The 25,938-nt window shown below is 45.5% G+C and overlaps 2 non-coding genes across 2 annotated transcripts; both read right to left on the bottom strand.

The window, feature by feature from the left end:
- Positions 1 to 15,446: 15,446 nt before the first annotated feature.
- Positions 15,447 to 15,553, bottom strand: LOC114808298. Its single transcript, XR_003756144.1, has one exon. It is a non-coding gene; the product is annotated as a U6 spliceosomal RNA (small nuclear RNA).
- A 7,897-nt stretch (positions 15,554 to 23,450) lies between these two features.
- On the bottom strand, positions 23,451 to 23,588 carry LOC114808452. The gene has a single exon (XR_003756300.1). It is a non-coding gene; the product is annotated as a small nucleolar RNA SNORA7 (small nucleolar RNA).
- Between the last annotated feature and the right edge of the window lie 2,350 nt (positions 23,589 to 25,938).

A 25,938-nucleotide genomic window follows, 5' to 3' on the forward strand; every position in this document is an offset into this window, starting at 1 on the left:
AGTTTGCAGTGATAGCAGTTTGGATGGAGAGGAAGGGGGTGGATTTCACAGTTCTTGTGAAGCTAGAACCGACAGAATCTGATGACAGAGTGAATATGCAAATTGAATGAAAGATATGTAAAGGATAATATCAAAGATAAGGAAATTTTGAGCTTGTGAGACAGGGAGGATGTTGGTGCTATCTACAGTGATGAGAAAGTCAGGAGGAGAGGGTTTGGATGGGAAAATGAGTAATTCTGTTTTGGACATGTTTGAGGTATTGGCTGGACATCCATGTAGAGATGGCCTGAAGGCAGGAGGAAATGTGAGACTGAAGAGAAAGAAGGAGGGAAATCAGGGCCAGTGACATGGGTTTGGGAATCATCCACAGAGAGATGGTAGTTGAAGCTGTGGGAGCGAATGCGTTCTCCAAGGGAGTGGGTAGAATAGGATAGAAGAGGTCTGAGCCTTGAGGGACTCCCACAGAAAAGAGGTGGGAAGCAGAGGAGAAGCTTGTAAAAGAGACTGAGAATGAGTTACCAGAGAGATAGGAGGAGACAAACTAGGAGAAGACAGTATCAGTGAAGCTAGGGTTGGATAATGTTTCCAGGAAAAGGTGGTGGTCCACAGTTTCGAAGGCAACTAAGAGGTCGAGGAGGATTAGGATGGAGAGTAGAGGCCATTGGACTTGGCAAGAAGATCATTGGTGACCTTTGAAAGGGAAATCTAGGTGGGGTAAAGGGGGGCAAGGAGAGAATTGGAGGAGAGGAAGTGGAGGCAGTGGGTGTAGATAACTCACTCAAGGAGTTCAGAGAGGAATGGAAAGAGGGAGATGGAGCGATTACTGGAGGAAGCTGTGGAGTCAAGGAAGGTTTTTTTTAGGATAGGGGAGACATGGGTATGTTTGAAAACTGGGGAAGAAGTCATTGGAGAGAATGGTTCAAGATGACGGTCAGGGAGGAGGCAAGTGTTTTAATAAGGTAATAATAATAGTAATAATGGCATTTGTTAAGTGCTTACTATGTGCCAAGCACTGTTCTAAGCACTGGGGAGGATACAAGGTGATCAGGTGGTCCCACGTGGAGCTCACAGTCTTAATCCCCATTTTCCAGATGAGGCCCAAAGAAGTGAAGTGACTTACCCAAAGTCACACAGCTGACAAGCGGCTGAGCCGGGATTTGAACCCATGACCTCCGACTCCCAAGCCCCTGCTCTTTCCACTGAGCCACGCTGCTTCTCTAAGGTACTACAACGGCTACTACCACCAGTACTACCACCAGGGAACAGTTTGTTCACCGACACACTAGGCCACTCCTGGGCCGGGAGTGGCCCACCCATCCCCAGAACCTGTCAGGCCAGTGAGAGAGGGAATGATCAGTGTGTAGCAAGGTGTTAGCAAGGTCCCAGAGCAAGATGGATGTGCCATTGAGTCAACTGACTATTCAGATAGCTCAACTTCTAAGGCCTGTGTTGACCCCATTAGATCTCACTTGCTGCCCCCAAGGTGGGGACTCTAGAGATTCTTGAGAGTCTGTGGAAGCTCACGTGGGAGTGGTCAGAAGCAGATGGTGGGGTGGAGGACAGAAGAGGAAGCAGATGAGCCTAAGTGATAAGGTGGGAAGTAAACTCTGAAGGATGGGCATTGCTAGTTGTTTTTCTGGGAAGGGAAAAGAGTGGAGACTGGAGTGGCTGAAGGCAGGAGAGCTGAATGGGTGGTGCCAAAGGGTCCCTAAACCCTAAAGTGTCAGGAGAAGCCAAAACCAAAAGCCACTTGAGAAACATATATATCTGTAATTGATTTATTTATATTGATATCTCTCTTCCCCTCTAGACTGTGAGCTCGGTCTGGGCAGGAATGTGTCTGTGGTTATATCGTACTCTCCCAAGCGCTTAGTACAGTGCTTTGCACACCGTAAGCACTCAATAAATACAATTGAATGAATGAGTGAATGAAATGGCACACCCCTTTCCCTCAGGTCCGCCCAGGAAATGACCTGGTGAGGAAAAAGCCACATCTGGGCCTTTCCTAAGAAGACCAAAATGAAGCTGAAATAGAAAAACCCGAAAAGTGATCTGTTTAGCTTGCGCAGGAAGTCAGAGACAAGAAAAGTTTGAGGAACCTTGCTAAAACTGCCTTGCCTAGTAAAACTGTCCAGTGGTGATGATTTCACAGTCTCTGTTGAAATTCAGTCATGTGAGTTCCCAAAATGGAGGTATTCAAAGAACATACTCATAATTTTATCTTAGAAATGGTGTATTTTCACAACAGCTTTCCATTTTCTTGGGCAGATACTTTTTCAGGTTGGAATGCCTTAAATATGTATTCTCAACGGTTAGATATTTAGAGTAACTGAGAGCTAGACCTGGCTTACTGTTAGCACACATACATAACTCTTTCCAGTGGGCAGGCATTAAATGCTCAAGAGTCAAAGAGCAGCCACAGTTTGGATGGTGCCTATAGTATTTACCTTCTTGATTACTGCCATCTGAAAGGCCTTTGCTGAAAATGATACTAATTCCCTACTCTCCCCATCCCAGCTCTGCTAGTAAGAAGCCAACCATCCCTGTGCAGATTAGAAACCTAAGTGCCCCAGAGCCCTGAGAGTAAAGCAGTCTCCTGTTAAGCACTTACTATGGGCCTATCACTCAATGGTATTTATTGAGTGTTTACTATATGCAGAGCACAGTACTAAGTGCTTGGGAGAGTACAGTATAACAGAGTCGGTAGACACGTTCCCCGCCCATAGTGAGCTTACAGTCTAGAGGGGGACACTCTAGAAATGAAATGAATATAAATACATAAATTACAGATATGTACACAGATGCTGTAGAACTGGGGGAGGGGTGACTAAAGGGTGCAAATCCTAGTGTGAAGGTGAAGCAGGAGGGAATGGGAGAAGAGGAAATGAAGGCTTCGTTGGGGAAGGTCTCTTAGAGGAGATGTGCTTTTAATGAAGCTGTGAAGATAGGAGGAGTGTCATCTGTCAGCTATGAAGAGGGAGGGCCAGAGGCAAGATGTGGGCAAGAGATCAGTGGCGTGATAGATGAAATCAAGGTTCAATGAGTAGGTAGGGATTAGCGGAGCAAGTATGCAGGCTGGGTAATACTAGGAAATCATGGAGGCAAAGTAGAAGAGGCAAGATAATGTGCCAAGCACTGTAACAATAATAATAATAATGATAATAATGATATTTGTTAAGCGCTTACTATGTGCCAAGCACTGTACTAAGCTGGGGGAGAACACAAGCAAATCACATCGGGCTCACAGTCTTAATCCCCATTTTACAGGTGAGGGAACTGTGGCACGGAGAAGTGAAGTGACTTGCCCAAGATCACACAGCAGACAAGTGGTGGAGCCGGGATTAGAACCCATGATCTTCTGATTCCCAGGCCCCTGCTCTATCCACTAGGCCATGTACAAGATAATCAGGTCCTAGATGCAGTTCACAGTCTAAGTAGGAGGGAGAACAGGTATTGAATCCCCATTTTGCGAATGAGGAACTGAGGCACAGAGAAGTTAAGTGATTTTCCCAAGATCACCCAGCAGGTATGTGGCAGAGCCAGGATTAGAACACAGGCCCTCTGATTCTCAGGCCTGTGCTCTTTCAACTAGGCCACACGGTTTTCCCATCAACCTACGTTTGGAAGCCCCGTGAACTCCTCCAAGTAGATACCGAACCAAATTATTAGAAGTGAATATTTAGTGCAGTGGACATATCCAGTTACAGTGGTCCTGGTCAAGCATGGTATTTTCAGAATAGAATAGCCAAAGCAACCTCCACCAGGCTACATAAACGTTCTCTCCAGTGGGAGATAAAATTTCTCCCTGACTACTGCACTGTGCTCACTGTGCTTACCGTAGGTGTCATTGCTCATGGCCCGAGTCATTTTTGTTATTATTGTTAAGCACTTACTATGTGCCAGGCACTGTACTAAGTTCTGGGGAAGATACAGGCTAATCAGGTTGGGCCCAGTCCATATCTCACATGGGGCTCACAATCTTAATCCCCATTTTCCAGATGAGGGAAATGAGGCACAGAGAAGTTAAGTGATTCACCCAAGATCACACAACAAACAGCAGATCTGGCATTAGAACCCAGGTTTTCTGACTGCTCGGCCTGTGCTCTTTCCACTAGGCCATGCTGCTTCTTATTTCCTTTCAAATCATTCACTCTGCAACCAAATTAGCAAGTATAGCCGGTTCTCATCAAGATGCTGCTCTATTCACAAGCCACATATCACTATGGTAATCCTGAAAGGCCAAAGCATGGCCACAATGTCATGCAGGAGAATATCATCGAAGCATTTGATGAAAAGAAAATAAAACCCAAAAAACAGGAACCTCACTCCATTTATGTACCAATTAAATTAATCAGTCTTCCCATTTGTGGTTAATGTCTTGCAATGTTTATTTCCCATGTAGACTTTTTTAAAAATTGTGCCCTTTGTTTAAAAGGGCACAGGAGAAGAAATAACTAAAGCAAATATTCAATGGTTGCTTTGTACCACGCGATTTTTCGTGAGAATTTTGTTTCCTTTTTTCTACCACCTTTTACCTTAATGTATGGGGAGGTTAGCAAAATGAAATGCATCATTTATTTCAAATAGATAAGAGGCCAATCATTTTCCGGAGGGAAACAAGGTGTGGTAGAAACGTCAACCATAACTCCCAGAAAATATTAGTTAGAGTCTCCCTTAGCAATGACTCTTGCATCCGTTTGAACAAAGAGCTCATTTAAACTTTCTGGTTTTACTGTGATTATCTGCACCCACATAAAAGCAGGGGCCAAAAAACAGGCTTTCCTGACCATGATTTTCTTAAATAGGTGCATAGAAGACTGTCAGTGGTTAACTGTAAAACTTATGATGGAACAATCCTCTCCAACTGGGTTTAAAAATTCTGGGGTCACACTAAGAAGCTGTGTTCAAGAACGGTTTTCTACCTAATAGTAGTTATAATGTAATTGGGATATTTGTTAAATGCTTGCTATGTGCCAAGCACTGTCCTAAATGCTGGGGTAGATACAAGATCATCAGGTCGGACACAGTCCCTGTCCCAACCTGGGCCTCACAGTTTAAGAGCCTAGTGAGGGACTGAGAGTGATTGGTTATTATTGGGTCATCATGATCAAGTGCTATAGCCAGAGGGAATTTAGAGTTTTAATTTTTCCTATCAGAAAAATTGGATCTAGCATTCCTCTAACAGGCGTGCATTGTTGAGCATGAGAGTGCTTTTTCCCAGACATGAAATGAAGCTACATTGTAACTCATTGGCCGAGATTCCATTTAGTCTTTTTTTTTTTTTCAGATAGGTGTAACTCTCTGAATGTATGAGTTTATCCTGGAAAAGATGACGTGACCCTAACTATAGAAAGCACAGACATTCCACCTTAATATCTGAAACTAAAACAGGGGAATTATTTGGGAAAAAAAAATAACACTGAGGGCTGTAAAAATCTTGAGCTCATAGTGGTGGAAAATTTTAAAAGCCCAGTAACCAAAAGAGTGAGAGGGCATGAATAAGAACATTCTGCTTTCCTTCAAGCCGTGATGGCTGAAACTGACACAAAGCCAAGTGAAAATATTAGTTTCTCTTATTGGCACAGAAAAACATCAACTTTGTTATTAATCCATGGGTTTTGATGCCCAGTAAATAGGCCTTTGTCCTGCAATGAGCTAAGGCATCGGATCTGACTTAGAAGACAAACTCATTTGGTCGGAGGTGTTTGGGGGATGATTTACTTTAGAAATTCCAAGCAGCCTGCATGGTTGAAAACTAATTTTTCTGCAGTCAGTGTCATGAGTCAAAGATGCCCGAATCCAGGCTGCCTTTAGGGAAACCTGGAAGACTATTGAGCTGAAGGCCTGGAATGGGTTGGAGAGGATGGGGGAAGAAGGATTGCAGAGAGAATCTCAGAGCCTCTCTTTCTCTCCCTGGGTCCAGGCTCCAGCTCTTGGTGGTGGTCCTGGGATCACCTCCTCTCCGGACTCCAAGATACCCACACCTTTCCTGGCTCACCACCCAAAAGGGGAAGTAAGCACCTGGGGGCCACGCGTTAGTCTGGTGGTTGCCAGTGTCCCACAGCCAAGACAGCACAATTCTTAAAGCTGTACCATGCCCTTCACCTGCTGCCATGGCCACTCCGAAGCACCTCAGGTGGCTCTGCAAAAGCCCTCAGGCACCCAATCAATCAATCAGTGGTATTTATGGAGTGCTTACTATGTGCAGAGTACTCTACTAAGAGCTTTAGGGAGTATAAACCCAGAGACTTGGCACAAGGCTGAGGACAAGTGTTCTGTGGTCATGGCGTCTCTGCTTCCCCTACCTTCTTCCACTAGGCCACACTCCTAATGAAAGCAGTGTGGCCTAGTGGAAAGAGCATGGGCTTGGGAGTCAGAGGACCTGGGTTCTAATCCCAGCTCTGCCACTGACCTGCTGCCTGACCTTGGGCAAATCACTTCACTTCTTTTTGCCTCAGTTCCCTCATCTGCAAAATGGGGATCCAATACCTGTGCTCTCTCCTACTTAGAATGTGAGCCCCATGTGGGATGATGATGATGATGATGGTATTTGTTAAGCGCTTACTATGTGCCAAGCACTGTTCTAAGTGCTGGAGTAGATACAAGGTTATCAGGTTGTCCCACGTGGGGCTCACAGTCTTAATCCCCATTTTACGGATGAGGTAACTGAGGCCCAGAGAAATGAAGTGACTTGCCCAAAGTCACACAGCTGACAAGTGGCAGAGCCGGGATTAGAACCCACAACCTCTGACTCCCAAGTCTGTGCTCTTTCCCTTAAGCCATGCTGCTTCTCTAATGATGGCATAGTGGGATCATGGCGTAGTAGATAGAGCACGGGCCTGAAAGTTAGAAGGTCATGCATTCTAAGGGTTCTAATCCCTGCTCTGCCACTGACCTGCTGTGTGGCTTTAGGCAAGTCACTTCCCTTCTCTGTGCCTGAGTTACCTCATCTGTAAAATGAAGATTAAGATCATGACCCCCATGCGGGACAGGGATTGTATCCAAATTTGCTTGTATCCACCCCAGCGGATAGTGTCTGGAACATAGTAACGCTTAACAAATACCACAGTTATTATCTTGTATTTACCCGAGTGCTTAGTATAGTGCTTGACACATAGTAAGCACTTAACAAATACCGCAGTAATTACCAGCGTGAAGGATGAGGTATGTTTAGGGATAGAAAACCACTTGTTTTGGATGGGGTGGTGGGAAGGGGTTGTGGTGGTCAATCCTAGATGTCCTTACATATGGAGCCAGTGAGACTTGGAAGAAAAGAGGTTCCTTAGGAAAGAAACTTGGAAATTTGAGACAGGAAGTCATGTATTTGGTTAAGTGATGTTTAGCTAACCTTATATCAATAAGATGGGGGCAGAAGCCTTGGTCTAGTTATTTAGAGGATTACTGTAGCCTAGCCTGCTAGACATATAGTAAAGCTAGGATGGGGCAGTATTATTATTATTATTACATAATATTGATAGCTATGGTATTTGTTAAGTGCTGAGGTAGTTACAAGATAATCAGGTCAGACACAGTCTCTGTCCTAGATGGGGCTCACAGTTGAAATATGAGGGAGAATAGGTATGTCACCCCATTTTAGAGTTGGCGAAACTGAGGCCCAGAGAAGTTAAGTGATTTTCCCAAAGTCACACAGCAGGCTAGTGGTGGAGATGGTATTAGAATCCGTGTCCTCTGTCTCCCAGTTCTGTGGTAGTACTGGTTTATCGACTTCTGCCTGGCAAATCTCATTTGTAGGGGAAGCTCCTCATGAGAAGCCCCTCCCAACAGGGGAAATTAATTAGCGTGATGTGTCAACCATCAATCTGGTACTCCACCCAGACCAGCAAGAAAGAAGCTAATCAAAGGGGGGATTCAGGTGGAAGGGGCGTGACCCAGATAACAGGAGGAGAAAACTCAGCAACATTCCTAAAGGAGGGAAGGTGTAGTTGGTCAGATGGTCGAGAAGCAACATGGTTTAGTGAGCCTGGAAGTCACAAGGTGCTGGGTCCTAATTCTGCCTCTGCCGCTTGTCTGCTGTGTTTCCTTGGGCAAATCATTTAACTTCTCTGTGCTTCACTTACCTCATCTGTAAAATGGGGATTAAGGCTGTGAGCCTCATATGGTTCCTAGATTGTGTCCAACCTGATTGTCTTGTGTCTACCCCAGTGCTTAGTACAGTGCCTGGCACATAGTAAGTGGTTAACAAACCCTCTTTCCCCCTACCCACAACCCCCGAAAGGTAGGTTCTGGTCTAAAGGAGAGACTGGACTCCCTCTAGAGGCTATAGAATCAATCAGTCAATGGTGTTTTTTGAGTTTCCAACATTATCCAACCTTGGCTTCACTGATTCTGTCCTCTCCTGGTTCTCCTCTTATCTCTCTGGCCATTCATTCTCAGTCTCCTCCGCGGGTTCCTCCTCTGCCTCCCACCTCCTAACTGTGGGGGTCCCTCAAGGTTCAGTTCTCGGTCCCCTTCTATTCTCCATCTACACTCATTCCCTTGGAGAACTCATTTGCTCCCATGGCTTCAACTACCATCTCTATGCGCATGATACCCAAAATCTACATCTCCAGCCCTGATCTCTCTCCCTCTCTCCAGGCTCATATCTCCTCCTGCCTTCAAGATATCTCTACTTGGATGTCCTCCGTCACCTCAAACTTAGTATGTCCAAAATAGATCTCCTTTTCTTCCCACCCAAAACCTGTCCTCTCCTGGACTTTCCCGTCACTGTAGACGGTACCTCCATCCTTCCAGTCTCACAAGGCCGTAACTTTGGTGTTATCCTTGACTCCTCTCTCTCATCCAACCCACAAAATCGCTAAAATCCACCCTTTCCTCTGCATCCAAACTGCTGCCACGCTAATACAATCACTCATCCTATCCCAACTGTATTACTGCATCAGCCTCCTTTCTGATCTCCCAACCTCCTGCCTCTTTCCACTCCAGTCCATAGCTGCCCGGATCATCTTTCTACAGAAACGTTCAGTACATGTCACCCCCCCACCCCCCCAAAAAAAATCTCCAGTGGCTGCCTATCCACCTCCACCTCTGTATCAAACAAAAACTCCTCACCATTGACTTTAAAGCACTCCTATACCTTGCCCTCTCCTACCTCACCTCGTTTCCCTCCTCCTACAACCCAGCCCACACACTTTGCTCCTGTCTCACTGCTGACCCCTGGCCCATATCCTACCTCTGGCCTAGAACGCCCTCCCTCCTCAAATCCTCCAGACAATTACTCTCCCCCCCTTCAAAGCCTTACTGAAAGTACATGTCCTCCAAGAGGGCTTCCCAGACCAATCCCCGCTTTTTCTCATCTCCCATTCCCTTCTGTGTTGCCCTGACTAGTCCCTTTGCTCTTCCCCTCCGCCAGCGCATTTATTTATATTGATGTCTATTTGTATTGATGTCTGTCTCCTCCTCCAGACTGTGAGCTGCTTGTGGGCAGGGATTGTCACTCTTTATTGCTGTATTGTACTTTGGTACAGTGCTCTGCACACAATAAGTGCTTAATAAATACAATTGAATAAATGAATGAATGAGTGCTTACTGTGTGCAGAGCACTGTACTAAGTGCTTGGGAGAATACAATACAAGTGAATTGGTAGACATAATAATGTTGGTATTTGTTAAGTGCTTACTATGTGCAGAGCACTGTTCTAAGCGCTGGGGTAGATACAGGGTAATCAGGTTATCCCATGTGAGGCTCACAGTTAATCCCCATTTTTACAGATGAGGTAACTGAGGCACAGAGAAGTTAAGTGACTTGCCCACAGTCACACAGCTGACAAGTGGCAGAGCTGGGATTCGAACCCATGACCTCTGACTCCCAAGCCAGGGCTCTTTCCACTGAGCCACGCTGCTTCTCTTCGTAAATCCTGTCCACAAGGAGCTGACAGTCTAGAGGGAGAGACAGACATTAACATAAATTATGGATATGCACATAAGTGCTGTGGGACTCAGGTGATTACCAACTACTTAAAGGGTATAGATCCAAATGCATAGGTGACACAGAAGGGAGGGTAAGTAGGGGAAATGAGGGTTTAGTTGGAGAAGGCCTCTTGGAGGAAATGTGATTTTAGTAGGGCTTTTAAGGTGGGGAAAGTGGAAGTCTTTCTGATATCAAGGGAAAGGGAGTTCCAGACCAGAGAGAGGAAATGGTTAAGGGGTAAGTGGCAAGATAGACAAGATCGAGGTACAGTGAAAAGGTTCATTCATTCATTCAGTAGTATTTATTAAGCACTTACTATGTGCAGAGCACTGTACGAAGGGCTTGGGAAAGTACAATCCAACAGTAAACAGTGACATTCCTTGCCTACAACGAGCTCACAGTCTAGAGGTGGGGAGACAGACATCAATACAAATAAAATTACAGATAAATACTGTGGGGCTGGTGTGTGTGTGGGAGGGCAAAGGGAGTGAGTCAGAGCGATACAGAAGGGCGTGAGAGATGAGGAAAATTGGGGAGTCTAGGAAGGCCTCTTGGAGGAGATGTGCCTTCAGTAAGGCTTTGAAGTGGGGAGAGTAATTGGTGGATTTGAGGAGGGAGGGTATTCCAGGCTGGAAGCAAGACATTCATTCAATAGTATTTATTGAGCGCTTACTATGTGCAGAGCACTGTACTAAGCGCTTGGGATGAACAAGTCGGCAACAGATAGAGACAGTCCCTGCCGTTTGACGGGCTTACAGGGGTCGGTGGGGAGACAGGAGATCGAGGCAGAGTGAGAAGGTTAGCACTAGAGGAGCGAAGCTTGTGGGCCGGGTTGTAGGAGGAGAGAGGCAAGATTGGCTTTAGAGAAGTGAAGTGTGTGGATTGGTGTATAGTAGGAAATCAGTGAGGTAAGGTAAGAGGGCAGAGCTGATTGAGTGCTTCAAGGCTGATGGTAAGGAATTGTACGTAAAGTACGAACTCTGGAAAAGTGGAGTAAGGACTGGTTGAGTGGGAAGAAACAGGAGGCAGGGAGGCCAGCAATAAGGCTGATACAGTAGCCAGAGCAGGATAGACTAATTGCTTGGATCATCGTGGTAGCAGTTTGGATGGAGAGGAAAGGGTGGATTTTAGTGATGCTATGAAAGTAGAATCGACAGGACTTGGTGACAGATTGAATATGTGGGATGAATGGGAGAGATGAGGATGATGCCAAGGTTATGGGCTTGTGAGACGGGGGGATGAGGGGGCATTGTAGTAGGAAATCAGTGATGGGAAAATCAGTCAGAACCTGGGCTATAAGCACTCTAACACTCAGCTCCTAAAAAACCTCAAATCCTTCCCTTAAGGAGCTCCTAATCTAATGGGGGAGTCAGCCAGTGAAAGAAGTTATAAAAAGGAGGAAGTAAGAGGGTATAAATGTATGGACACACACAGATCTACATCTCTGCCCGTCCTCTCCACCTCCCTTCAGTCTCGTATCTCCTCCTGCCTCCAAGACGTCTCTACCTAGAGAAGCAGCGTGGCTCAGTGGAAAGAGCACGGGCTTTGGAGTCAGGGCTCATGAGTTCGAATCCCAACTCTGCCACTTGTCGGCTGTGTGACTGTGGGCAAGTCACTTAACTTCTCTGTGCCTCAGTTCCCTCATCTGTAAAATGGGGATTAAGACTGTGAGCCCCACGTGGGACAACCTGATTCCCCTATGTCTACCGCAGCGCTTAGAACAGTGCTCGGCACATAGTAAGTGCTTAACAAATACCAACATTATTATTATTATTATTACCTGGATGTCTGCCTGCCACCTAAAACTCAACATGACCAAAACTGAGCTCCTCATCTTCCCTCCCAAGCCCTGTCCTCTCCCTGACTTCCCTATCACTGTGGACGGTACGACCATCCTTCCCGTTTCTCAGGCCCGCAACCTCGGTGTCATCTTTGACTTGGCTCTCTCGTTCACCCCACACATCCGATCCGTCACCAAAACCTGCCGGTCTCACCTTTATAATTTCGCCAAGATCCACCCTTTCCTCTCCACCCAAACGGCTATCTTACTGTCACAGGCTCTCGTAATATCCCGGCTAGATTACTGTGTCAGCCTTCTCTCTGATCTCCCTTCCTCCTCTCTCTCCCCGCTCCAGTCTATTCTTCACTCCGCTGCCCGGCTCATCTTCCTGCAGAAACGCTCTGGGCATGTCACTCCCCTTCTTAAAAACCTCCAGTGGTTGCCTATCAACCTCTGTGCAAAACAAAAACTTCTCACTCTAGGCTTCAAGGCTCTCCATCACCTTGCCCCCTCCTACCTCTCCTCCCTTATCTCTTTCCACTGCCCACCCCACACGCTCTGCTCCTCTGCCGCCCACCTCCTCACCGTCCCCCGTTCTCGCCTATCCCGCCGTTGACCCCTGGGCCACGTCCTCCTGCGGTCCGGGAATGCCCTCCCTCCTCACCTCTGCCAAACTAATTCCCTTCCCCTCTTCAAAACCCTACTTAAAGCTCACCTCCTCCAAGAGGCCTTCCCAGACTGAGCTTCCCTTTTCCCTCTGCTCCCTCTACCCCCCCTTCACCTCTCTGCAGCTAAACCCTCTTTTCCCCCCATCTCCCTCTGCTCCTCCCCCTCTCCCTTCCCCTCAGCACTGTGCTCGTCCGCTCAACTGTATATATTTTCATTACCCTATTCATTTTGTTAATGAGATGTACATCGCCTTGATTCTATTTATTTGCTATTGTTTTAATGAGATGTTCATCCCCTTGATTCTATTTATTGCTATTCTTGTCTGTCAGTCTCCCCCGATTAGACTGTAAGCCCATCAAAGGGCAGGGACTGCCTCTATCTGTTACCGATTTGTACATTCCAAGCACTTAGTACAGTGTTCTGCACATAGTAAGTGCTCAATAAATACTATTGAATTGAATGAATGAGCCTTTCAGCACTTTGGTGATGGGGAAAAGCTGAAGCGACAGTGGCTTCATGGTTCGCCCTCTTTTTTATTCGTCAACTATATACTCTCAAATAGCACCTGCGTCTCTGCCTTCAACCTTGCTCCCTCCTACCTCACCTCCCTACTCTCTTACTACAACCCAGCCCACACACTTCGCTCCTCTAATGCCAACCTACTTACTGTACCTCGATCTCATCTATCTCGCCACCGACCTCTCGCCCTTATCCTGCCTCTGGCCTGGAATGCCCTCCCTCTTCATATCCTACAGACAATTACTCTCCCCCACTTCAAAGTCTTATTGAAGGCACATCTTCTACAAGAGGCCTTCCCTGACTAAGCCCTCTTTTCCTTTTCTTCCACTTCCTTCTGTTTCACTCTGACTTGCTCCCTTTATTCATCACCCCCTCCAAAACCCACAGCACTTATGTACATATCTGTGTTTTATTTATATTAATGTCTATCTCCCCCTCTAGACTATAAGCTCATTGTGGACAGGGAATATATCTGTTATATTGCTATATTGTACTCTCCCAAGTGTTGGTATTTGTTAAGCACTTACTATGTGCAGAGCACTGTTCTAAGCGCTGGGGTAGACACGGGGGAATCAGATTGTCCCACGTGGGGCTCACAGTCTTAATCCCCATTTGACAGATGAGGTAACTGAGGCACAGAAAAGTGAAGTGACTTGCCCACAGTCACACAGCTGACAAGTGGCAGAGCCGGGATTCGAACCCATGACCTCTGACTCCAAAGCCCGTGCTCTTTCCACTGAGCCACGCTCTTAGTACAGTGCTCTGCACACAGTAAGCACTCAATAAATATGATTGATTGATGGATCAATTGATTCAAACAAGCTCAACTCTCTCCTTTAGTGAGAAAGTCTTCTCTGGATCCCAGTCCACCACAGCTATCACCCTGTCTCTCTACTCCTATTCCTGTCCAGTCATCTTAAGTAAATTGTCTCTCTTCTGCCTTCTCCTGCCCTTACTACTCCCCAACTCGCACTCTTTGCTTTTCGCCAGTTCCCCATATCATTGCACCCTGCTAAACTTTGCCACCTCCAAACCTTAGCTCTCACTGTTCCCCAGATTTAGAACATCCCATCCTATCCCCCCCACCTCAGCCCCAATCTGCCCAATTATAGCCCCTGCTAAATTCAAAGTCCTTCAAAAATCCCATTCCCCCAGGAAGCCTTCCCCGATTGATTCCCAAGATCCCAAAGGGATCAGATGAACAACCAGCCTTGTAACTTAAATAATAATTGTGATATTTGTTAAGAACATACTATCTACAAAGCACTATTTTAAGCACTGGGATAGACACAATCAGATGAAAAAATATTCCCTGTTCCACATGGGGCCCACAGTCCAAGAGGGATAGGGAAAAGGTACTGACTGAATCCCCATTTTTTTTTTTTTTTTTACAGGTGAGAAACCTGAGGCACAAAGGAGCCAAGTGACCCTTGTGTATAGATGTATAACTTTTATTAATATAAATCAATAATGATAAGCTATACACCTGAACGAGTGTGGATGATATGATTATTATTGTTAATAATAATGATAGTAATTGCAGGATTTATTAAGCATTTACTATGTGCCAAGTACTGCCCTAAGCACTGGAATCGATGCAATAATAATAATTATGGTATTTGTTAAGCACTTACTATGTGCAGAGCACTGTTCTAAGCACTGGGGTAGATACAGGGTAATCAGATTGTCCCACATGGGGCTCACATTTTTTAATCCCCATTTTTACAGATGAGGTAACTGAGGCACAGAGAAATTAAGTGACTTGCCCAAGGTCACACAGCAGACAAGTGGTGGAGCCGGAATTAGAACCCATGACCTCTGACTCCCAAGCCCCTGCTCTTTCCACTAAGCCACACTGCTTTTCTAAGATACAAGCTGTTCGGGTTGGACACAGACCCTGTCCCATTTGGGGCTTACAGTGTAGGTAGGAGGGAGGGAATATTAATCAATGATATTTATTGAAAGCTTACTGCAGGCAGAGTATTGTGCTAAGTGCTAGGGAGAGTCTAATACAATAGAGTTTATCTGTACAATTTATCTGTCCATTCAATTATTTTTCCAGCTTTTTCACCTTGAAGTTTGAACTGCTTCCTACTTATTCATTCAATAGTATTTGAGTGCTTACTATGTGCAGAGCACTGTACTAAGTGCTTGGAATTTACAGTTTGGCAACAGATAGAGACAATCCCTAACCATCGACGGGCTTACAGTCTGATCGGGGGATACAGACAGACAAAAACAAGACAACTTAATCGCAATAAATAGAATCAAGGGGATGTACACCTCATTAACAAAATAAATAGGGTAATAAAATAAAGAGGGTAATAAAAATATATACAAATGAGCACAGTGCTGAGGGGAGGGAAAGGGAAAGGGGGAGGAGCAGAAGGAAAGGGGGGAAAGAGGGCTTAGCTGAGGGGAGGTGAAGGGGGGGACAGAGAGGCAGCAGAGGGAGCAGAAGGAAAAGGGAAGCTCAGTCTGGGAAGGCCTCTTGGAGGAGGTGAGATCTCAGTAGGGCTTTGAAGAGGGGAAGAGAGTTAGTTTGGCAGAGAAAAATATGGAAAGCTTCACGAATTTGCATGTCATCCTTGCGCCAGGGCCATGCTAATCTTCTCTGTATCCTTCCAATTTTAGTATATGTGCTGCTGAAGCGAGCACATATTCTTATTCTTCCTCTGTCTTTCCCATTTCTGTAAATTATTTTAGCCTGGAGCTCTTGAGAAAAGGAACCAGAGTAAAAGCCTGAAAATGTGCAAGTTGCCAGTGAAGCTGCCGATTGCAGTCTCCCAGGGATCCTGGGGTCACTAGATCATAAGCTCCTTGAGGTCAGGGATTGTATCTTCTAACTCTGTCGTGCTCTCCCAAGTGTTTAGTTCAATTCTCCGCACACAGTAGGTGCCCAGTAAATTCTATTGATTCACTGGAACGTTCAAAAATGAGCCTGATTTCCCTCTAAATCTTGCTCTAGTCTCTTTTTCTTTAGGGATTTTTTTTGTGACTAAGGATGGAACATGCTTAGTGCTGTAGGTAGCTGGCCTTGGATGACGCCTGATCTCTGAAGAGTTCTGTGCCTAGGGGCCAAAGCCAGCAGAAATCTGGGGGCATCACAGAACCCTCTTCTGAGCTCTACTCTGTCCGTCCCTTCCCGATAACCCCAACGCTAAAAGAGCCTCCAGCGGAAGCAAAGGCAAGTGACAATGTGTGTTTTTTCTCAACTTATCTCCCCCTTGTGGGTGTCTAGTGACAGATGTTTTTGTTTCTCTGGTGTTTTCTGTAAGGAAGAATGTGGAAAAAGCCCAGGACTGGGAATCGAGGTACCTGGGTCCTAATCACAGCTCAGCCACTAGCTTGCTGTGTGACCTTGGGTGAGTTGCTTAAACTCCATGCCTCAGTTTCCTCATCTGTAAAATGGGGATTAATACTTCTTCTCCCTCCAGTTAGACTTTGGGCCCTGCGAGAGTCAGGGATTGGGTCCAATTTGATTATCTTGTATGTACCTCAGAGGTTAGTACAGTGGTTGGCACTTAGTATTTAATACTGTTGTTACTATTATAAGGACTGGGTGGTTCAGTGGTCCCAGTCCCTCTCCTGACTCTGTCACTGATTTGTCATCTTGGGCAGGTGACTTATTATTGACCTGTTTTCCCAGTGCTTTCTTATTGACAATGATTCATTCTTCACGATGGCCCTTTGAGGGGAGTGGCGGTTATTGTTCTACTCTGGCGGAATTCCCGCTACATAAATGATGGCCTGCTCTGACCTAGACTTTTGAGTCCATTGTCTTTTGGAGGGAGGACAGTGTACCCAAATCCAGGATCTGCACCAGAGCCACCAGCAGAGGTTCCTTTGTCCATCCCCCAGGATGTGGCGACTTGGATGCAAAGATCTCATAACTGATAGCCCCGTACAGTAGATCCTGTGCATCTCCCTGGAGTTAGAGCCCGACCTAACTGCGGTTAGTCTTCAGCTGGCCCACAAGACTATTTTGGCTCTCTGGAGCCTACGTTTGCCGATAATAAGCATAATGGTTATTAGGCTCCTAGTATACGCCAAAGTAATCAGTCAGTCAGTCAGTGGTATTTGAGTGCTTATTGTGTCAATCAATCATATTTATTGAGCACTTACTATGTGCAGAGCACTGTACTAGGAGCTTGGGAGAGTACAATACAACAGAATTAGCACACATGTTCCCTGTCCATAATGAGCTTACAGTCTAGAAGGGGAGACAGACATTAATATAAATACATAATTTATACTATATAATTTAAAGATATGTACATAAGTGCTGTGGGGTTTGGGGAGGGGGCAAATAGCAAATGCCCAAAAGTCACAGATCCAAGTGCATAGGCAACACAGAAGAGAGACAAAGCCAGGGAAAAGAGGCTTTAATTGGGGAAGGCCTCTTGGAGGAGATGTGACCTTAATAGGGCTTTGAAGGTGGAGAGAGCAGTGGTCTGAAGCATTTGGAGGGGGAGAGAGTTCCAGGCCAGGGGGAGCTACACGGGGAAGGGGTCAGCGTCAAGATAGATGAGATCAGAGCACAGTGAGTAAGCTGGCACTAGAGGAGCAGAGTATGCAGACTGAGCTGTGTGCACTTTTCCCTCATGGGTTCCACAGTCTAATGGGAAGGAGGAGTAGGCATCTTACAAATGGAGAAACTGAGGTACGGAGGTTAACTGTTGCCCAAATTCACAGAGCAGACAGTGGTAGATCTATGATTAGAACCCAAGTCTCTTGATTCCCACTCCCATGCTTTTTATACTAGGCCACATCGCCTCCCTCATAACTTTCTAAATGCAAAGCTAATGTTGACTTTAACAGGAGAAGGACTTAAGTGGTTTGGGCCCCAGTTACCTTGAGTTCTCTTCTACTTTCACTCAGCATCCTCAACTCATCTGGTGTATGTGGAGGCCCTCCTGCCTACAATTTAATAATAATAATGGTATTTGTTACATGCTTACTAAGTGTCAAGCACTGGGGTAGATACAGTTGAAGCAGACTGGACCCAGTCCCCATCCCACTTGGGGCTCACAGTCTGAGAGGGAGAGAGAACAGGTATAGAATCCTCATTTTACATATGATGAAACTGAGACACAGAAAAGTGAAGTAACTTGCTCAGGGTCACATAGCAGGCAAATGGCAGAACTATGATGAGAACCCAGGTTGACTCCCAGGCCTGTGCTCTTTCCATCAGGCCATATTTTTACTCCATTGGTCAGGTCAAAAAGGAGAAAATAGAGAGTTAGCCAGCCTTCATCTTCTGAATTCACTTCCCATAAGCCTCCAATGAATTCAATTATGCACACTTTTAGGCTATGTCTTGGAGCATTTGTCTTTTAATTCATCTTTTGCCACCCATAATTCCCAGATTTAAACTTGTCCCAAAGGCTTCACTGCAGCTTTCTGCAGCACCTCCTCTGAGTTTTCACAGGCATATTAGGTGGTACCAGAGTTTTTGCAAGACACTATAGCACTGCTAAATGACTCGGTTAAGTTTTCAACGTCTCTGTGAAAATAACACAGGAAAGGATGTTGGTTTGGCATTCTAAACTTAATTTGATTTAATATTTTTTTTAACCTAGAGTGAAAAGCCTTCTCTCTTTAAACAATCTGCCAATTTTATGGGGTAGACGGTTTAATCTGGAGGAAAGAGTGCAGGACAAAGAGTCAATCAATCAATCAGTGGTATTTCTTGAGGGCTTACTGTGTGCAGAGCATGGTAGGGGAATGAGGGCTTAATCGGAAAAGGCCTCTTGGATGGGATGGAATTTTAGTAGAGGTCTGAAGGTGGGGAAGAGTGATAGCCAGTAGGTTAATGAGGGGAAGGGAGTTCCAGGCCAGAGGGAGAAGGTGAGTAAGGGGTTAGTGGTGAGCTAGACAAGATCAAGGTACAGTGAATAGGTTGGCATTTGAAGAGCAAAGTGTGGGGGCTGGCTTGTAGTAGGAAATCAGTGAGGTAAATTAGGAGGGGGAAAGTTGATCAACTGTCTTAAAAGCCAGTGGTAAACAGTTTCTCTTTGATGCCGAGGTGGATGGGCAACCACTGGAAGTTTTTGAGGAGTGGGGAGACATGGAATGAACACTTTGTTTTTTTAGAAAAATGATCTGGGCAGCAGAGGGTCAAAGTGGTAGCAGCTTGGATGGAAAAGAAAGAGAAGATTCTAGTGATTTTATGAAGATTGAACTGATAGGATTTCATGACAGATTGAATGTGTGGGTTGAATGAGAGAGAGAGATGAGTCAAGGAAAACACCAAGGTTATGGGCTCGTGAGACAGGAAGGATGGCGGTGTTGTCTGCAGTGATAGGAAAGTCATGGGGAGGACAGGGTTTGGGTGGGAAGATGAGGAGCTCTGTTTTGAACATTTTTTATGGTACTTAAGTGCTTACTTTGTGCCAAGTACTGTACTGAGTGCTGGGGTAGATACAAAATAATCAGGTTGGATACAGTCCCTGTCCCATATGGGGCTTCATGGTCTAAGGGGGAGGGAGAACAGTCATCAAATCCCCATTTGCCCAAGGTCACACAACAAGCAAGAGTGGGAAGTCTGGGATTAGAACCCAGATCTTCTGACTCCCAGGCCCAGGCTCTTTCTACTAGACTATACTGCTTCCCAAGGACATGTTAAGTTTGATGTGTCAGTGGGACATCCAAGTAGAGATGTCTTGAAGGCAGGAGGAAATGCAAGACTGCAGAGAAGGAGAGAGGGCAGGGCTGGAGAGGTAGGTTTGGGAATCATCCACATAGAGATGGTAGTTGAAACTATGGGAGTGAATGTGTTCTCCAAAGGAGTGGGTGTAGATGGAGAATAGAAGGGGACCTAGAACTGAGCCTTGAGGGACTCCCACAGTTAGAGGGCCAGGGGATCTGGTTTCTAACTACATCTCTGCCCCGGACTTTTGGGAGTATACAAGGCACCTGTTCAGACAAAGATGGCTTATGAATAGGGTGAGCAGGAGGAAGAACAACCCTGAGCAAGGCAAAAGTGTGTGGGTGGGAGGTTTGGTGTGGGTTGTAGTGGCCCAGAATCAGAGAGGTGTAGGGAAAATCCCTTCACTCTCTCATTGTCTCTACAAAACTGAGAAATGAGTGCATACTTTCAAGATTGCGGGTGCCCTAGAGCAAATGTGCAGAGAGCACTCTAACCTACCTAATCTTTTTTGAAGGGGCTTAGAATTGCCAAGAAATGTTAAATTATAAGGCAGTTCAGTGGCATAGAGTTACTAAACCTAAATCACTGAATTATACGTTCTGGGGAAAGCATTGAATCTCTCGCTAAGTCAGACAGGATGAAGTGAAACGAAAAGGGCTGTCAACTGCTGGCAGATCAAATGTAAAAGAAGAAACAGCCTGACGGCTATGCTTGGAGGAGTTTCCGAAAGAGACTGTGTATCGGAGAAACCTTATCATGCTGTCACCCAAATCTCTCTCCCTTTGGTAATCTGTACTGCCTGTGGCTGAGGTGTAGACGAGAAAAAGGATTTCCCCTTCTCCCTCCGTCCTCCTCCCCCACCCCCAATTAGTCAATCAGTGGTATTTCCTGAGAACCTACTGAGTGCAAAGCTTGGGAGTGTCCAGTAGAAGTTCCCTGCCCTTCTTAGGCTTTGAAACAAGGGAATCCTGGTGGACCCAACCAGACTCCTGCCACTTTGGCTCTTTCCCAGGTCCTCCTGACCCTGGACATCCGCCCCTACCCTCTTTTGGCTGCCTCTGTTTTAGCAGATAGACTCCCACCCACATCACAAGGGAGGAAAAGAAATAAAAATGAGATTAAATATGACAACTGCAAACGATGAAGCTTTAAAACACACTCTGGGTCTGGAAAAGGGAAGTGAGAACTCCTAGAGCACCAAAGGCTGGGAGGTTTTTTGGTTTTTTTTGTATTGCCATCTGTTAGCGTGTTTAGGAGACTGCTAATAATAATAATAATGATGGTATTTGTTAAGCGTTTAACTATGTGCCAAGCACTGTTCTAAACGCTGGGGTAGATACAAGGTAACTAGGTTGTCCCACTTGGGACTCACAGTCTTAATCCTCATTTTACAGATGAGGTAACTGAGGCACAGAGAAGTTAAGTGATTTGCCCAAGGTCACACAGCAGACAAGTGGCAGAGATGGGATTAGAACCCACAGCCTCTGACTTCCAAGCCCATACTCTATCCACTAGGCCATGCTGGTACCTTTGGCTGGGCTGATCAAAAGCCTGAATGATGAAAAAGAGGGGAGGCATTTTCTAATTCAGAAAGAAGCTTTTAAGTTAATTTGTTAGGAAGTGCTGAGAATGTTGCACGCAGTCTCGCCTAAACCTTTGTCTGCACAAGCAAAGGGGCTATGTAAAGCAAAAGACCTTCAATTAATTATGGGACTTAATTAAGCTCCATACTGTGTGCCAAGCACTGACTGGGGTAAATACAAGCACTGGGATAAGGCTGCTAAAGTTCCCGAATCATTAGGAAAACCCCAAAAATGCCATATAGGACTCCTACGGGGGAAGAGATGGTCATGGGAAGGAGTGCTGTGCATTCTAGACTCCTGGGGAAATGATTCCTGTTTCTGCTACTTTTTTCCATGTCTTTTACCTCCACTGTACTCTCCCAGAGCTTAGTATAGTGTTTTGTTCAAGGAGCTACATTCAAATGCCTGACTACTTGTTTTGTTTTGTTTTGTTGTCTGTCTCTCCCGATTAGACTGTGAGCCTGTTGTTGGGCAGGGATTGTCTCTATCTGTTGCCCAATTGTACATTCCAAGTGCTTAGTACAGTGCTCTGCACACAGTAAGCGCTCAATAAATACAATTAAATGCATGAATGAAATGGTGGCGATATCTGGTGCTCAGCCTCTAACCAAGAGCTCGGGGCACATTGGAAAATAATAATAATTGTGGTTTTTCTTCATTCATTCATTCAATCGTATTTATTGAGCGCTTACTATGTGCAGAGCACTGTACTTAGCACTTGGAATGTACAATTCAGCAACAGAGACAATCCCTGCCCAACAGCGGGCTCACAGTCTAAATGAGGGGAGACAGACAACAGAACAAAACAAGTAGACAGGCATCAATAGCATCAGTATAAATAAATAGAATTATAGATATATACACATCATTAATAAAATTATAGATATGTACTTAAATACACAAGTGCTGTGGGGCGGGGATGGGGGTAGAGTTCTTAAGTGCTTATTATGTGCCAAGCATTACTAAACACTGGGGTAGATACATGATAATCAGGTCCCACATTGGGCTTACAGTTTAAGTGGGAGGGAGAACACGAATTGAATCCCCATTTAACAGATGAGGGAACTGAGGTACAGAGACGTTAAATGACTTGCCCGAGGTCACACAATAAATGAGTGGCAGAGCTGGGATTAAAATGCAGGTCCTGTATTTCCCAGGCCCATGCCTTTTCCACTAGGCCACACTCCTTGTCAATTGGATTGCAAGCCCTTTGCCCTTCCAGAGGGATAGCTAGAGCAGGGAATCTCCCATAAGAGCTGTTGCACTTTCCTCTTTCGAAGTCCCTGAACCCCTGAAGCCTGGATGTCCTAGGCAGGAAGTTTCCCGCCTCTGAGCTGTCCCCTGTATAGGAGATTTCAGGGAGATTGGGCAGGCAAATTGTCCTGCTTCCAACTAGCATAGCAGCAATCTACTACCACTTTCCTAGAAGCCTCCACCTCCTCTCACTCTCACTCTGAGTTTTGTTTTTAGAGGGGAGAAGTGCTAAGGGATCTGAGGTTCTCAGGGCCTCAGAGAGGCCAATTTGGAGGGGAAAACCAGGCTTCTCTCTGCTGAGCAGTTGTCTGTCCCCAGGAAATCACTTCCACTTTCAAGTACCCAACTTAGAGGTCAGAATTGCAGAAATGCTCTTGAACAAACACTGCCTGTAGCTGACTGTCACTTTGGATATTTTTACAGCAGAAAGAAATGGGGAAGGGAAAGTGGGAACTGTCACAAAGTGCTTGTTATAGCAGCACATATACTAAAAATGGAATGATAAAGAGATTAGCATTAGAGGATTGATCGACTGATTGGCCCCATGCAAGGAAGACATGAAAATATATGAAGCATTCCATATTTATGTAGAGAAGGATCGTAGCCTAGTGGAAAGAACACGGATCTGGGAGTCAGAGGAGCTGGATTCTAATTGTGGCTCTGCCATTTGCCCTCTGAGTGACTTTGGGCAAATCCCTTAACTTCTCTTTGTGCCTCAGTTCACTTCATCTATAAAATGGGGATTAAAGTGGTGAGACGGGGACAGTACCAAACCTGATTATCTCGTATCTACCCTAGAGCTTAGTTCAGTCCCTGGCACATAGTAAGTGCTTAACAAATTGTTGTTGTCTTATTCTGTCGAGTCGTGCTCAACCCATAGTGACATCATAGAAATGTCTCTCCCAGAATGCCCCACTTCCATCTGCAATAGTTCTGGTAGTGTATCCATAGAGTTTTCTTGGTAAAAATACGGAAGTGGTTTACCATTGCCTCCTTCTGTGCGGTAAATGAGTCTCTGCCCTCGACTCTCTCCCATGCCACTGCTGCCCAGCACAGGTGAGTTTGGACTTGTAGCTGATTGCCTTCCACTCACTAGCCACTGGACAAGCTAGGAATGGAGTGGGTATGCCTCTGCTTGACTCTCCCGCCTGTAGTCATGACTGGTAGAGTACTGGGAACTCTCCAGTTGCGACCCTGAGAGGCGGCTTAACAAATACCATTCAGAAAAAAAGTGACTTCAGAAAGTGAGAGACTTTCTGGCATTTGTTTTACCTGCTCAGGAACAGCTTGGACACCAGCAAAATCCCCGAGCTGGGGCTTATTCTGAATAGATCTAGGAGAGACAGGGCCCATGCCTAAATCCATTCTTTGTATTTTCTCCCAGTGCTTAGTACAGTCTTCTGTACACAGTAGGTGCTTAATAAATACTATTACTCTAGAAAGTGGCATGTATGTTTCCACTTTCTGGAGGTTACATTAAAGGGGTTCTTTGTCCCCAACTTTCCCGCTTCCCCCATCCTTTTGTTCAAGAGACCATTTAGGTGGCTTTTGGGCTGTTTTATATCGGAGCAACTTGTCACCTCAGAGATCTTCAGGGGTGGCCAAGTCACAGCACATTCCTCTTGCCTTCTGATCCCTTGCAGGTGTGGAATGCTGGGCTTCCTTCTGTCTTCAACCAATGCATCAGTGGTATATATTGAGGATTTTCTGTGTGCACAGCACTGTACTAAGAGTTTGGGAGAGTACAAAACAATAGAATTGGTAGACACAATGCCAGCCTTCAAGGAGTTTACAGGCTAGTGGGAGAGACAGACCTTAAAATACAGATAGGGGAAGCAGTCTTCCAGTGCAAAGGTCTTGGTGTCCTTGCCTAAGGAGCCAGTCTACCCTTGCATGGGAGGCACATCTCTGTTTCTTAGACTTTAAAACAAGGGAATCCTGGTGGACTCAACCAGACTCCTGCCACTTTGGCTCTTCCCCAGGTCCTCCTGACTCTGGACACCCACCCTTACCCTCTTCTGGCTGCCTCCTTCCTTATTCCCCCAACCTCTCTCACTACTCACTCGCTCTCTCACACTCTTACCTTCCCACCAACCACCATTTCCCTAAGGTGACCATCCCTTTGGTCTTACCCTTTGAGCACTTGGTATTTGCTTCTGGCCACCTCAGCCCCCCAGCACTTAGGTCCATATCCATAATTTATATTAATGTCTTTATCCCCTTCTAGACAGTAAGCTCCCTGTGGGCAAGAACTATGTCTACCAACTCTTGTTGTATGGTACTCTTCCAAGGACTTGTTACAGCACATTGTACACAGTATGTACTCAATAGTTGGGGAGATTGGGCTTGTGTTTGGGGAGGGGTGAAGGCCAATGGGGAGTGAAACTGAGGCTTTGACAGTGATGACCTCTCAGACTGTAAGCTCCTTGTGGGCAGTGATTTTAACTATAGACTCTGTTGCAAGGTACTCTCTTAAGCACTTAGTTCAGTGCCGTGCACACAATAAGTGCTCAATAAATACCACTGATTAACTGATAGCATGAAAGCTGCACATAGGTAATAAGTCTTTCCACCCTAGGGCTTGATGTTTTATCACCTCATGCAGAGTTAATCAAAATCAATCAATCATATTTATTGAGTACTTAATGTGTACAGAGCATTGTAACAAGCACTTGGGAGGGTACAATGTAATGGAGTTGGTAGACCTATTCCCTGACCACAATGCGCTTACAGTCTAGAGACTGATGTGGAGGTGGATGGGCATCCACTGGATGTTCTTGAGGAGCGGGAAGACAGGGACTGAACAGTTTTGTAGAAAAATGAGTTGTGTGCTGGGTTGCCAACCAAGCCTTAAGGGAAATACAGTGAGCCAAAAACAAAATCTATGTAGATTGCCTGAGCAAATTTGAATGAGGCACCAGGATTTAATTATCTGTGAGATTTAACAGGCTCAGCATTGAACTGAAAGCCAAGAGATTACAGAGGTCAGGAATACCTCTGACTGACTAGTGGATCTGGACATACCACTCCAGTGACCTATATCCTAGTTTCCCTATGGAAAAGATTAACAAAAAGGTGAGAGCATATTTTCCAGCTCTCGTGTGTCTTGGAATTGTCAAATAATAATTCAATGATAATAATAATAATCTTAATAATAAGATTGTAAACTCCTTGAGGGCAGGGATCATGTCTACTAACTTTATTGCCTTCTCCCAAGATTGATTGAATGTCTGAGGTTATGAAACTTACGTTTCGCTGCTGCTCTGGATAACTTCAGCAAAAGAAGTTATTTGTTCTGGTCCCTCTCTTGTGACTATTTTGTAAATGGATTTATTGAATGCTCACTGTGTGCAATGCAAGGGACGATGACAGTCTCCCATGAGGAATGGTGGATGAGTCTTAGTCCTGAGACCTCAGGACTGAAAACCTGCACAGAGGAATCGATTCTGGATTGCATTCTCTCCGTCTTTACCAGTCCCGCACCCCCCGGGGAACTAAGTGTAATGTGACAGTAAATGGGCAGGGGTGCAGCACATTCCAAAGTGCTTGTGTAG

Source organism: Ornithorhynchus anatinus, chromosome X5 (genome assembly GCF_004115215.2).
Source record: "Ornithorhynchus anatinus isolate Pmale09 chromosome X5, mOrnAna1.pri.v4, whole genome shotgun sequence".
Classification (NCBI taxonomy): Eukaryota; Metazoa; Chordata; class Mammalia; order Monotremata; family Ornithorhynchidae; genus Ornithorhynchus; species Ornithorhynchus anatinus.